Consider the following 14,679-nt stretch of genomic DNA (forward strand, 5'->3'; position numbering starts at 1 on the left):
CTTGGTAGGTGGAGTTAATGACATCTGGGGAGAGGAACCAGTTTTTTGTTTTCCAACAGGCGTGTCGCCTGTTTTTTCGGATGCTTCCCCGTTCCTCCGAGTCGGAGGCTCAGAGGGTCGTGCTGATAATGTCCCTGCTGCGGGCCTTTTCCATTCCCGAGGGTTCCCCTTGTCTGCAGGCCGTGGATGCAATTTTTCAGGAACTCGGAGGTATCTTCAACGAACCGGACCGAGCGGGTTTGGTGGTTTCGCGGTTGTTGGCGCTGCGGCAGGGGTCGCTTTGCGTGGAGGATTATTGCTCCAACTTCAGACGCTATGCAGGTGATACTGCATGGAACGATAGCGCTCTGAAGGACGTTTTTCTGCAGGGCCTCTCGGATGCGGTAAAAGACCTGTTGATTTCCCATCCCGTTCCCGGGTCCCTAAGGGAGGCCATGGAGCTAGCGGTGAAGGCAGATAGGAGGCTAAGGTCTAGGAAACAGGATAGACAGGCCCGTAGGGTCAGGGAGGTCATTTGTCCTGTTCCCTCTTCTTCCGTACCTGTCTCTGTTCCCGAGCTGATGGAAGCGGACCCACTGGACCCCAAAGAGCGACGCCGGATTAGTTTGTTGCATCATCTCTGCTTCTACTGCGGGAAAGCTGGACATCGGGTGATCACCTGCCCCCTGAGGCTTCAGCGCTCACAGTCTGAACCGGCGGAAGAGCTCCGAGTCCTAGGCGATTGTAGGGAGGATCGCCTAGGACTTCAGGTACGTCCTAAACTGTTGGCACCTTGTCAGGTTAGATTCCGGAATTTTTCCCGACCCGGGAAGGCGTTGATTGATTCCGGAGCAGCCGCTAACCTGATAAGCATGAGTTTCGTGAATCCCCTGATGGCAGAATTTGTGGCGCTGGAGTCGCCAATTCATTTTATCAGTATTGATGCTACCCCTCTCTCTACAGGCCTGGTACGATGGAGGACGACAGGATTACAGTTCACGGTGGGGGTTCTCCACTCGGAAGAACTGTCTTTCCTGTTTATGGAAAAAATATCGGTTGATGTGGTGCTTGGTATGCCCTGGTTGGCACTGCACAACCCCCAATTTGATTGGTCCACCCGGGAATTGACTCATTGGGGTGCATCCTGTCATAATCACCTGTCTACCATAGCTGTGTGCTCCGCAGATACTCATTCCGGAGTATTTGGCAGACTTTCAGGATGTATTCTCCAGAAAACTGTCTAAGGCTCTGCCGCCTTATAGGGAGTGGGACTGTGGTATTGATCTGATTCCCGACAGTCCCATCCCTAAGGGAGCCATTTTCAATTTGTCCGGTCGTGAGCATGAGGCCCTCAAGTCCTATATCTCGGAGGCTCTGGCCAACCAACATATCCGGCCGTCCAGGTCCCCTGCCGGGGCAGGTCTCTTCTTTGTAGAAAAGAAGGACGGGACACTAAGGCCTTGTGTGGATTATTGGGCCTTGAACAAAATCACAGTGAAGAACCAGTGCTCCTTGCCCCTGATTCCTGACTTGTTGAATCAGGTGGTAGGGGCCCACTGGTTCTCCAAACTGGACCTGCGGGGGGCTTACAATTTAATTCGCATTAGAGAGGGAGATGAATGGAAGACAGCGTTCAACACCCCGTTAGGACATTTTGAATGTCTGGTCATGCCTTTCGGTCTCTGTAACGCCCCCGCTGTGTTTCAGGCTTTTATGAACGCTGTCTTTCACGACTTCCTGGGGGTATTTCTAGTCATCTACCTTGATGACATTCTGGTGTACTCGCCTGACTGGGATTCACATGTGCGGCACCTGAGGTTGGTCCTGACCCGTTTGCGCGAGTATCAACTTTTTGTCAAGTTAGAGAAATGCACATTTGGTTCTAAACAAGTATCTTTCCTTGGTTATGTAATTTCACCCACGGAGATTCAGATGGAGTCTGATAAGGTAGCAGCAATCTCCCAATGGGTCAGACCAGACAACCTCAATGCCCTCCAGAGGTTCTTAGGTTTTGCAAATTTTTACCGCAAATTCATTAGGAATTACTCAGTTATTGCGCAACCCCTGACCGACCTGACCAAGAAGGGGGCCAACTTGGTAAAATGGTCACCTGCAGCCCTTGAGGCCTTTAGTCATCTAAAGAGGGCATTTACGACTGCCCCGGTGCTAATACAGCCGGACGCACGACTACCCTTTTTCATTGAGGTAGATGCGTCTGAGGTGGGGACAGGAGCAGAATTGTCGCAGGAAGTCAGTGGGAGATCTGGTTATAGCCCATGTGCGTTCTTTTCGCAAAAGTTTAATTCAGCAGAACGCAACTACGACGTGGGTAACCGCGAATTATTGGCTATCAAATGGGCTCTGGAAGAGTGGCGACACCATCTCGAGGGGGCTAGACACCCAATTACCTTGTACACTGATCACAAGAATCTGGTATATCTCGCCAATGCTAAAAGACTCACAGCTCGTCAAGCCAGGTGGGCGTTGTTCTTCACCAGGTTTAATTTCATCGTGACATATATCCCAGGGGAGAAGAACGTGAAGGCGGACGCCCTGTCACGGAGTTTCGGGGTCCCGGATAGTGAGACCATGACTCCCGAGAATATCTTAGCCCCCAGCGTGGTGGTGGCAGCTGTAGAGTCTAACTTTGTCCCTCAACTACAGGATGCTCAGCAGGACGCCCCTTCGGGGGTGCCGGAGGGCAGATGGTTTGTGCCAGAGACCCTACGCCCTAGAGTCATGGATGAGTCTCACTCGTCGGTTCTCGCCGGGCATCCAGGGTTTCAGGGGACCCTGGAGCTTTGTTCCAGACACTTTTGGTGGCCAGGCATGTCTCAGGAGATCCGCAACTTTGTGAGGGGTTGCATGGTCTGTGCTCATAATAAGAGTCGTCGGCATCCTCCGGAGGGTCCTCTGAGACCGCTACCGGTTCCTTCCAGTCCATGGTCGCACTTATCGGTAGATTTCATCACTGACCTACCAGAATCCCAGAAGTGCACCACTATCTTAGTGGTGGTCGACCGATTCTCAAAGATGGCACATTTTGTGGCGTTAAAAAAGCTACCCTCGGCAAAAGAATTCGCCATGATTTTTGTAAAGGAAATAATCCGCCTACATGGGGTCCCCCAAAATATTGTATCTGATCGCGGGGTTCAGTTCGTTTCGCAGTTTTGGCGTGCCTTCTGCAGAAACCTGAGAACGTCCCTTTCCTTCTTTTCAGCGTTCCACCCACAGACTAATGGTCAGACTGAGCGGAAGAACCAAGATTTAGTGCAATATTTACGGTTGTTTGCTAGCAAAAAGGCTCATCAGTGGGCAGAGTTCCTGCCGTTGGCAGAGTTTGCACTAAACAGCCACCTTTGTTCTTCCACTGGGGTGTCTCCATTTTTTTGTGTTTACGGTCAGCACCCTCACTTCCTTACAGCAATCCCTACTCCGTCGGTCTGTCCAGCAGCTGATGACGCCACAGATACGCTTCGGGGAGTATGGAAAGAGGTACAGAGAAACTTGGAGGCAGCGGGGACCCGTATGCAGTTGCGTAGTGGGAAGAGTCTGTCTGTGTCTGAACCTTACAGGGTGGGACAGAAGGTATACCTGTCTTCTAAAAATCTCAAATTGCGGGTCCCGTCCTTGAAGCTGGCGCCACGTTACGTGGGGCCGTTTGCCATCACACGTGTGGTGAACCCACTCGCCTACGAGCTGGGGTTGCCAGCCACATGGAGGGTTCACAAGGTATTCCATAAGTCGCTATTGAAACCTTTTGTCCCTTCGGTGCAACAGGGGGAGAGTCAGCTCCTCCCACCCTCCGCCCCCGGGCGGAGGCTTTAAGTTAAAAGGCTGGCAGTGACCTGAGCTCACTGCCAGTTATTGGTTTTGCTAGCCTCTAGTCAGGTCTGTCTCAGTCTGCTCTAGTTGCTCGTCAGTGTCCTTTCAGTTTTCCTGTGAGCTCCATCTCCAGCATTGCTCTGCTTTGTGAGTTCTGTTGGTCTGTTCCACCTGCCTCTTCTGTCGGCACTCTGTCCCCCGTTAGTAGTTCCATCTAGGTAGTCCCTAGCCAGCGCAGGGACCGCCGCCCAGTTGTCCGCCTGGGGTTAGCCAGGGCCGAGGCAAGTAGGCAGGGACAGTGGGGTGCAGGAAGATCAGGGCACCCCACCTGGCGCTCGGGGGGGGGGGGGGGGGGGGCAGAGTGCCGTAACATCTTCCCTGAAAAAGAAAAATTTTAGTGTAAAAAAAATAAAAAAATTACTGCTGCTGTGTCCCCCGCGGGGATGAAGAACACATCAGATGTTTCCTGCGGTAGAGGATTCTGCTGCCAGCAATTGATTTCAGGGAAGGGCTTTAAATATAAAATCCCCTCCGGGGAGCTATGGAGCCAGGGACAGCTGCAGAAGCCGCGGCTGAGCCCTGGCAGGTGAGTATAATTTTTTTTTGTACACTATTTGAAAGGGCTTTTCAGAGAAGGGAAGTGAGTATTTTAGTTTTTTTTAAATACACTCTTTTAAATGGCTTTCCAGGGAAGGGCTAATGAAGCCCTTCCCTGAAAAGCCATTGACGGGATGCTGGCAGCAGGATTCTCTACCGCAGCTGTCATGTGTGACAGCTGCAGTTGAGAATTAAAGAATTCCTTTTGCTGCATCTGCCACAGATGTGGCAGATGTAGCAGCAGGGAATTCTTTTAACTAGCGGGCGTGAAGCAAAGATCTGCCGCATGCGGCAGATGTGTTCTTCATGCCTGGGGGGGTCACGGCAGCTGCGGAGAGGTAAGTTTTTTATTTTTTTATTTTTTTTTGTTTTGCACTAAAATGTTTCTTTTTCAGGGAAGGGCTTATATGTAAAGCCCTTCCCTGAAAAAGAATGCAGAGGGCTGGCAGAGCATTGTTTTCAATGGAGCCGCCGGCAGCAGCCGCAGCTCCATTGAAAACAATGCGTGCATTCCCTATGGTGCACGCATGTCCTATCTTTGCAGGCACGCACCTGCAAAGTACGGACATGTGCACACACGATAAGGAATGCATTGTTGTAAATACAAGCGTGTATTTGTGCGTGCGTATGCACACACAAAAGCATGCTCGTGTGAACCCACCCTAATACTGTATATCAGATAAGAACCGAGGTCACATAAGCTTATACAGGATATAAGGAACAAGGGATGATGGAGGGGATTCAGTTTGGCAGGGAGAAAAGAATGCAACTATGAGGGTGCATTCTTACGACTGATATTCTCGCGTTTTATGTGATGTGCACAAAACTCGCAAGAATATGTAATCCATTCTTTTGAATGGATTAATTCACACAAGTGATTATTTTTTCCAAGTTCTATCTTTCGGCGTTTCCTCAGAACGCCTCGCCCATTATTTTCAATGAAACCTTGAAAGACATCACATGGCACTCGCATGCCGCGCAATATATATGTGAGTATGATGTTTTCTATTGAAGCCAGTGGGAAACACTTGCGATCCTTTGATGCGCATGAGATCGCAATTTCACACAAAGCAATGTGATTTTTTTTTTTTTAAATCAAAAAAGCTTTGCATCACCATGAAAATTGCACGTTGGCAAGATTGATATTGCTCTTGTCCATATTGTCAGGATTGGCTGCTATCGGGGTCGCCGTGGCCGCACGGCAGACGCTGTCGCCCCTGCTGCGATTGCGTGACGCAGGGGGACTCCTACGCTGGTCATCACCCCTGCCCGCCCGGCTCCTACACGGCACAGAGGTGCTAGGAGCATGGCAGCTGCTGCCCGGCGCCGTGTTCCTGTTTCCATGGCAGCCTGCTGCATCTCCACTGACCTTGTGATAGACATGATGATTATTTGGTATAAAATGTCTATCGATTTGTATAACGTAAATGTATTTTGCTATTGTAATGACTTTTAGCTCAGGAGTTTAAAGGACACACACACAATCTAATCATGGTATTTGCTAGACAATGGATGTATGATGTTAATGTTAGCGAAGTACATAGAAGTTACACAAGAAGCCTCTAAGAGTTAAGGGCCATAGTGTTGTGTAGATCTGTGTTCAATACTGAGTGTTTACCTAGGCCCCCTTCCACTCCCATCCTGAAGCTAGTTAAACAATGATTCATCACTACACGGAGCTGTCTTCAGCTAGGACAAAAGTCCATACTACATCAGCACTTGGAAGAGGGTGGGCAGAGAGGTGGGAGATTCTATATGATCCGACAAATGAGAATCCTATATGTTACTGATGTAATCTGTTGCACGCCCATTAAAGGCGGTTGTCATGTGTTATAATAAAAGGCTTGAGCCTCTACACATTGTAGAGACTCTCCCAGTTTTAGACCAGCATTTGTGTCTGATTCTGGTCGACGATGTGTGCACACGATATAATTCGGAAGCGGCAAAATACCCCAATGCCTGCTGGAGAAACCATAATACAGAACAGTGTCGTCCTTGGTTGGGCGAGTGGATCTGTGAGGTCACAGCCTGGAACGTACAGAGATCGGCAGATGGCACGCAGAACTCAGGGGCCCGAAAATCTACAGAACACGGTAAGATTGCTTTATGTAAATCTACCGATGTGATCTGGGTTCTGACTGCTAAATCTGCCTGTATCTGATCCAGACTGGACCTTCACTGAAAGACAGGTCTGTCCACTCGAAAAATCACCATGTTACCTGTCTAGGGGTATTTTGCATGCTGTTGTGTCTGAGACGGTTAAACACTGTGTATACAAGACCAAGAGATAAATTCTGTGAGGGTTAATGTGTCGGAAGGGCGGACTCGGCTGTTTAAGTCTGAGGGAACACGCCGGAGAGACACGTGCTCCTAGGTAACTAGTGAGGTTAGGAAGATTTATGCTACGTATACTTACCTTTTATGACTGAGCATGTTATGTTCTCATATGTGGAAAGGTATATACGTGTGAATATAGCCGTGGTGTGACGGCTGATGTCTCCAGAAAACTCTTGGTCATTTAAAATAATCGTCAGTCTCTGTGTATAGCTAAAATGTCCTGTCTAGAACGTGTACAAGAAGTGCTCTTGGGGATTACTAGACGGTGGGTTGTTAAAAAAGGTAGATGAGATATATACCTTGAGCCGTTGTGGGTATTCTCCAGTAATCCCATCTGTTTGGTACTATAGAAAGAATGTGCAGTGTTGATTATTGGGGGAGGGGTGCTGATAAGAGAGTGGACTGAAGTTAAGCCACTGAGAGCATTTCTCAATTAACCCTTTCTGTTTACTTTGTCTTTCCCTGTGTTTTGTAGAATTAATGTGCATTGTAATCTGAGTGGGAAAGAGAGGTTATATTGGAAGGATTTGAAGAAAGCAGATTTTACAAGAGAAACACTACTGTGTCTTCGAATAGAATGAATAGAAACTTCGAATAGAATAGAGTTGAGCAGATTGAGAAGGTTAGGCATAGACGCAGGTTGTTTAGAGAATGGGGAGCAAAGTGAGCAAGGACAAAGGCCGTAGAGCTTGTGATTTGGTTGCTGAAGGGAAGGGAGCAGAATTTACTGAACAATGGGAAAGGACCAGGAAAAGTTGCAGAAAGAAATGTCAGGTCATGGACAGATAAGATAGGTTGTAGAAAGTTTTCAGAAGATGAGCAGGAAGCCTAGCAGAAAGAAAGGTGTTTTTAGATTGCTAGGAGGAGGTATAACGTAGTTAAGAGATTCAAGAGGGGAAAGCATGTAGTGGGGTATGTGTATTGCTAATGAACAATGTAATGTCTTTGTGTTGACTACAGCCCCTCCCTGTAATGGCGGCCGCGCTTGCAATGTTTACAACCCCACATAGTGTGACTCTGCAGTAAATGTAGTGAGGCCTGCCCCCACCCTGAAGTTACTTCCCCCCATGTGCTCACTTTCAGGGTGTGTGATGTTACTTCCGGTCCCTCCCCATCCGGGACAGGACCTGACCCCGCCCCTTCCTCCTCCAGCGGCCATTTTGCCTCACCTGGAAGTGCTGCTGCCCCTGGCCCCGCCCCTTCTTCCGGCAGCCATTTTGCTTCACCTGGGAGATTTGTAGCTCCGCCCCTTTCTGCCTCTGGTGGCCATTTTGCTGCACTTGGGAGGCCTATATTCCCCAATGCCACTGTATCCAGTGCTAACATCATGATTGTCTGAAGTAAGCTTTTGTTTGACCAGACTTTGTTACGCTCCAAGATGTGGCCACTTTGGATGTGTGATAAGTTCAGGGAAACAAACCTTTGTGAAGATGCAGCTTGGGACATAGTAGATGACTAAGCTGGTTTATAGTGCATGGAAGATTGGAGTTGATGCATGGGGGGCAGAGACCAGGAATACATGACAGGGGACGCTCTCTCATGTTCCCAGGGACTCTGTTTTCCACTGCCCGCTTCTCCAATGGATGCTCAGACAGATGATGTTATGGAAGGCTCCTACAGATGGAATAATTTCCCTATAGTCACCCAGCAAACTTTTTCATGCAATTTGGTGAAGTAATTTTACTTTTTATGTGAAGAAAAAGGGACTGAATTGCCCAGAGTAGGATGTTAATTCATCCGTATTCTTTAGTTTTTCTTTAAGTCTTTGGTATATTCTAGTGTCAGTCTACACTGAAGCTATAATTATATTCCGACAGGAGAGTAAAAGCTAAACGCTGGCCATACCCTGAAATACTATCACACTGGGTGACTTAAATTTTAATTGTGTGGCGCCCCCTTGTGTTAAAAAATGCTAACTGCAACCTGAAAAAAAAATCAAAAAAAAATCTAAAGGATATTTTCGCTCAGACTTCGCTGCATACAATGTCACCTTGACCTACAAAGTGCTTGTTTTTGTGCCTCTTGGTTTACTAGTTTGAACGCAATTACTCTTTTTTTCGATTGAGTATTCCGGTTCAAAAGGGGGGAGGCAGAGGTGATCTGGGCCATAGATGATCTAGGTGTTGTAGATCAGCTATTGGGTTTGAAAAAAATAAATAAATGGAATAAGATAACAAGATTCTGAGCCATGTGAAATAGAACATCAGCACGATTATTTAGTACTAATACAGTAAGAAACTGCAGGTATGCAAACAGTTACCAGAGCCTCTGTTGATAATGCATATGTTGAGCTTTTTGCAGATGGTACCAGGGTGAGGATTGATGACTCCACATTGGATATGCAGTGGTCACACAACAAGATGTCCTAGAAGCAGAAACTCTGCCTCCGCATGTCACAGTACAAGAAGCGGAATTGAAGGCCCTCACTGAGGCGAGTAGAGTGGCGAGAGGTAAGACGGCAACCCTTTACACTGACTCCTGGTATGCATTTGGCATAGCTCATGATTACGGCCCAATATGGAAGGCCAGACAGTTTTTTTACCTTAGCAGGACAACCAATTGAGAATGGTGCAGCGGTACAGAGTCGCATGGAGGCCCTACTTCTACCTGACAAAGTTGAGAGTTCGCACCGAGTCCTACACTGGAGAGGCGAGAGACGACACCCTCGCTGACAGCATAGCAAAGGCAGCGGCCCTCAAGCCGTGGAAGAAAGAAGAAAGATACTGACAGAATGAGTCAGTGGTAAAAAACTTTGGACATTGACAAAAATTTGGACTTTGATATGCTAAAAGACTTTTACAGTTACAAGCCAGCAAGGAAGGAAAGAATAAATGGACTAATATGGGAGCAGCAGAAACAGGACAGCGTGTGGTGAACGGTCAACAACACTTGCCCACCACAGTTCCTGTATCCCATGATGGCCCAGCTGATGGACGGAAAGACCCACCTAGTAAACCAGCAATGACGATGACGCTTGAAAGACGATGGGTGACTTCTGGGTTCTCTGTAGCTGCTGCATCATTTGTCCGGTTTAGCATGATCTATGCCATGGGTGAGTCAGGGCAGAAGTAAATTTGCCACATCACACTTGCCGGGACCACTCTACCCATTTCAGGGATTGCAAATTGACTACGTTCAGCTCCCACTTGTTGGGAAGTATGAATACGTGCTTGTTGTTGTTGATGTCTTTGCAGGTTGGAGGCTGACCCTGTTACCAAGGCAAACAAGTAGGTAACCGCAAAGAAGCTCATGAACGAGGTAAACTGTGACTATGGGGTACCAGAAGTGATTCAGAGTCAGACAGAGGTATAAACTTCGCAGGTGAATGTAACATGTCATGTCTGCTCTGGGTGTATCCCAGGCCTTTTACATACTCTACCATCTTTAGAGTAGTGGAAAGGTGGAGAGACGTAGTGGCACGCTAAAAAGTAAGATACTTAAAAATGATGCCACTTTGGAAAGACTGTCATCCAATAGCCTTATACAGTGTTAGATATGAACCCAGGGGGGATTATACATTATCTCCCTACAAGATTGTTTGGGCTAGCCCCAAGGCTAGGTCGTTACTATCCTCAGTAGTCACAATTACAATCTGATGTGTTGACTGAGTATGTGATTTCCGTTGTTAAAGATCTAACCAAAGCCTATGCACAGGTGTTCTCTTCCAGACTCAGAGGCAGACACTGGGACACATATCTTGCAGCCTGGGGATTGGGTGTGCGTCAAGAAGTTGCCCAGGAAGCACCCTCCTGAGCCCCGATTTGATGGCCCCTACCAGGTGCTTCTGACTACTGCCACAGCTGTGAAACTAGCCGAAAGACTTACATGGATCCATGCTTCATACTGTAAGAAAGCTTCAGATCCGGGAGACCAGTCTTAGTTGTGCCAAGGACATTACTCTGGTTAGGGCTAGTGAGAGAGGAGGGTGGCAACTGGAATCCTTAGTCGGAAGAATATGGGGGTATGGTTACCTTCTGGTATAACTCGTCCAATGCTCAAGTAGCCGCATATTCCTTCGACTATTGTACTGTGGTCCCGTGTCTAGGCGCAAGATCCCACCGCAGGCCAGATTTAGCTCAGTCCAGCTGGTTATATGACTTATATACCCGGGGAATACAATATGTTTGCGCCACTGATAACGTCTGGGGAGAAGACTGCCGTTATTGGGGATTAGTGGGATGGAATGCAGGAACAGACTAGTCCTATAAACCGCGAAGTGCCTTAAATAAGAAAGATAAGAGCGGGAAATCCCTAATTAGTCGTATAACCCTCCTTGAGAATAATAAGGACAGCAGGTATTGGAAGGCTGAACTTAGTATGTTGCTTGGTTTTAATGCGGTTTTTACATTAACCATGGGAGATCCAAGCCCGGGGGACGGAGGGAGTTATAGTCTGGGGACATACTGGTACGGGAGGACAGATCCCTTAGGGAAGTTTAAAATAAGGGGTATGGTAGATGCAGCCGAATGGAAGCCTTCACTTAGTCCCGTGCCCATAATTAACCCCCTCCGCCGTAAGATAAAGACCTTGACGAATATGATGATCATAGCCGACCCTACCTTTTGAGGACACCTTGACAGTAGCGACTGGCTACTCTGACCAGAATCTCTGGTTGGAGTTGATGAGGTACAATGCTAACAGGAGCAACAAGTCTAACTGTTGCGTGTGCGGTAGTGCCCGACTACACTCGGGGATGGTCCCCCTAAATCTCCCTGTAGATGCTGAAGAGTGGTTTATTAGTCTCTTCACGAACATTTCCGCTAATTACACTGCTTGTGAGAAGTGGAAGAAGGAATACTCTATAACTACTTAAGTGTTTTGCACCGGAGAGAGTGTTACTGACTACCCTGGAAACTACACCTGCCGGGCAAATAGGCAGGGTGGAGGGAGATTTTTGGGGAACTCACCAACGGGTATTGCTCCTCCTACGGTACGATAGGAGGGGAATGGACACAGAATCAGGTTCAGTCCTTAGGAGACGTTTACTGGCTTTGTAGTGACAGGAGGTAGAGGACCCGCCTGGAGGGTAATTGGACAGGGGAGTGTGCCTTAGTAAAGCCCTTATGCTCCTCCACATCCTATCAGACAACATTGAGGATAATGAGGTGACCCCCAATAGTTAATTTATCTCGATCCAACTCAGTCTGTGTTTTGTGGTTATCCTGTCATGTTGGTCTATTCTTGTTTTCCGCATAGGTACGGCGGTTCCTTCCAGTCTTGTCACTAGGTAGTGTAGGGTCAGGGTGAGGCGACCTGGACGTGTTCACCATTAGGACTATCTCCAGGAGGGACATTGGTGTGGGTGAAGATTAGGGAGTCCCACGCCGTGCGTACCTGTGCACGCTACTAGTATTGTAACATTATGCTACAGCGAGAAGAGAGACCCCTGGTGGTAGTTTTGATCTACACGTATACATTGACATCATAGGATAGCCAAGGGGGGTACCTGACAACTTTTAAAAATTAGAGACCAAGTTAAAACTAGATTCGAGTCCATTTTCCTGGTCATTATGGTAAATAAACATTGATTGGATTAATTATGTTTATTATAATTAGCAGCGGTTTATAAATTATACTAGAGTCGCCTTATAGGGACTAGTCGACCAATAGGACCTACCTCGACTATGACTTTTCAAAATAGAATGACCTTAGATATGACTTTAGCTAAAAAGGGGAGTGTCTGTAAGATGATAGGGGAGACTTGTTGTACCTACATCCTAGACGACACGTGACCTGCGGGTAAAGACGCAGTTGCCATTAAGAGGCTGACCGCACTAACTAAAAAGAGCTAACTTTTGGGACCAGCACTCGCCATGGATGAGCGGGTGGTAAAGGATCCTGGCACAGACGGGCGTCGCTGTTGTATGTGAACTAATGGTTATCTTTCCTGTTCTAGTCTGCTGTGTTATCCTCTGTGTCAGAGAGACCTGTGAAACTGATGCTGGAAAAGCCGCTCCCACCATGAGTTTGCTGGATGCATCCCCAGAAGGAGTGGACAAGTCCTACACCCCCTTGAAGACCCTAAAACGAACCTTCAACGCGCTCCAGTTATAGGCTCATGCGCAGAGAACTGTGAAAATTAGATAGAGAATTAGAGGATAGACATTTTAAGGGGGGATTGTGATAGACATGATGATTATTTGGTATAAAATGTCTATCGATTTGTATAACGTAAATGTATTTTGCTATTGTAATGACTTTTAGCTCAGGAGTTTAAAGGACACACACACAATCTAATCATGGTATTTGCTAGACAATGGATGTATGATGTTAATGTTAGCTAAGTACATAGAAGTTACACAAGAAGCCTCTAAGAGTTAAGGGCCATAGTGTTGTGTAGATCTGTGTTCAATACTGAGTGTTTACCTAGGCCCCCTTCCACTCCCATCCTGAAGCTAGTTAAACAATGATTCATCACTACACGGAGCTGACTTCAGCTAGGACAAAAGTCCATACTACATCAGCACTTGGAAGAGGGTGGGCAGAGAGGTGGGAGATTCTATATGATCCGACAAATGAGAATCCTATATGTTACTGATGTAATCTGTTGCACGCCCATTAAAGGCGGTTGTCATGTGTTATAATAAAAGGCTTGAGCCTCTACACATTGTAGAGACTCTCCCAGTTTTAGACCAGCATTTGTGTCTGATTCTGGTCGACGATGTGTGCACACGATATAATTCGGAAGCGGCAAAATACCCCAATGCCTGCTGGAGAAACCATAATACAGAACAACCTAGCCTGGTCTGCTAGTGCTGAGGGAGGTTCTACCAGCATTTCCGATTGTCCTGCTGCTGTCAGGTGCTCTGCCCCAATCAGCTGCTGGGGCGGGAGCTCTGACAGCATTTAAACCCCTCAGTTGCTTCTGGACACTGCCAGTGTTTGTATAGGCTTCCTTGCACTCACCAGCGGTACCTTGTATTCCTGTTTACTAGTGTTTTGACCTCGGCTTTTCCCCTGACCTGACTTCGTCTCCTCCTTCTGTACTGTGTTTCTCCGGACTGACTTTTGTGCTTGACCTTGGCTTGCTCCTGGACTGGGTTGCGGTTTTTCCTTTGTGCTTCGCTCAGGTTGCCTGTTTGTCTGTCCGTTTGTTTTCTGTTTCCAGGGATTGTGGATTTCCCCAGCATTCCCCTAGCCAGTGTAGGGACCGTCGCCCAGTTGCCCGCCTGGGGTTAGCCAGGAGTGGAGGCAAGTAGGCAGGGACAGGGGTTGTGGGCTACATTGCAGGAACCCCCAACTCCTGCTTTCCCTGGTTTTCCTGACACATATGAATGTAGCCTCAGTATAAGAAGATATTTAGAGGGGAAGAAAGAAGGAGACAATGACCAAGGCTAGGCTACATTCAAATGAGTATCATTGGGCAAAGAAACTCTGGCCAATATTGCGCTTGCCAGTGTTCGATTCTTCACGGCGGAGCATTATTGACTTCAATGGGAGACATCATATTGTACTCGCATGCACATTACATGGCATGTGAGTGCCATGTGATGTTTTTGAAGATTGCATTGAAAATAATGGGCTAGGCATTCCGAGGGAATACCCAAAGATAGCACATGCGGCGATTCACTTGTGTGAATGAATTCATTGTGTGAATGGACCCTTATACGTAGATTGTTACCTGGATGAAAGCTAGCAGCCTAGTAGCTCTGCTGGTCAGGGCAAGCACTTGGGAATGTATTGTTTTGCAATTCTATTTGATTTATTTTATTCTGCACTTCATTGGTTACATTTACATTTGGTCATATGGCACTTTTTACTTGTTTCATGTCTTTAACAGCACAAAGAAGCTTTTTCAAAGGGATATTTCAGAAGCTTCTGTTGCTAGAGCCTGGAGACTTGAAGCCTGTAGAACAAAGGTGCATAAGCACTCGGCTGAGCAATATGCCCTTCACTTCCTGACATCATTTGTAGTTTTGGCTTTCATCGGAAAGCTGTAGC

The 14,679-nt window shown here is 47.4% G+C and overlaps 1 protein-coding gene across 1 annotated transcript in view; it reads left to right on the forward strand.

The window, feature by feature from the left end:
* Window positions 1-14,679, forward strand: part of LOC136573564 (probable E3 ubiquitin-protein ligase HERC6) — a 131,919-nt gene that overhangs the window by 51,279 nt on the left and 65,961 nt on the right.

Source organism: Eleutherodactylus coqui, chromosome 7, assembly GCF_035609145.1.
Source record: "Eleutherodactylus coqui strain aEleCoq1 chromosome 7, aEleCoq1.hap1, whole genome shotgun sequence".
Classification (NCBI taxonomy): domain Eukaryota; kingdom Metazoa; phylum Chordata; class Amphibia; order Anura; family Eleutherodactylidae; genus Eleutherodactylus; species Eleutherodactylus coqui.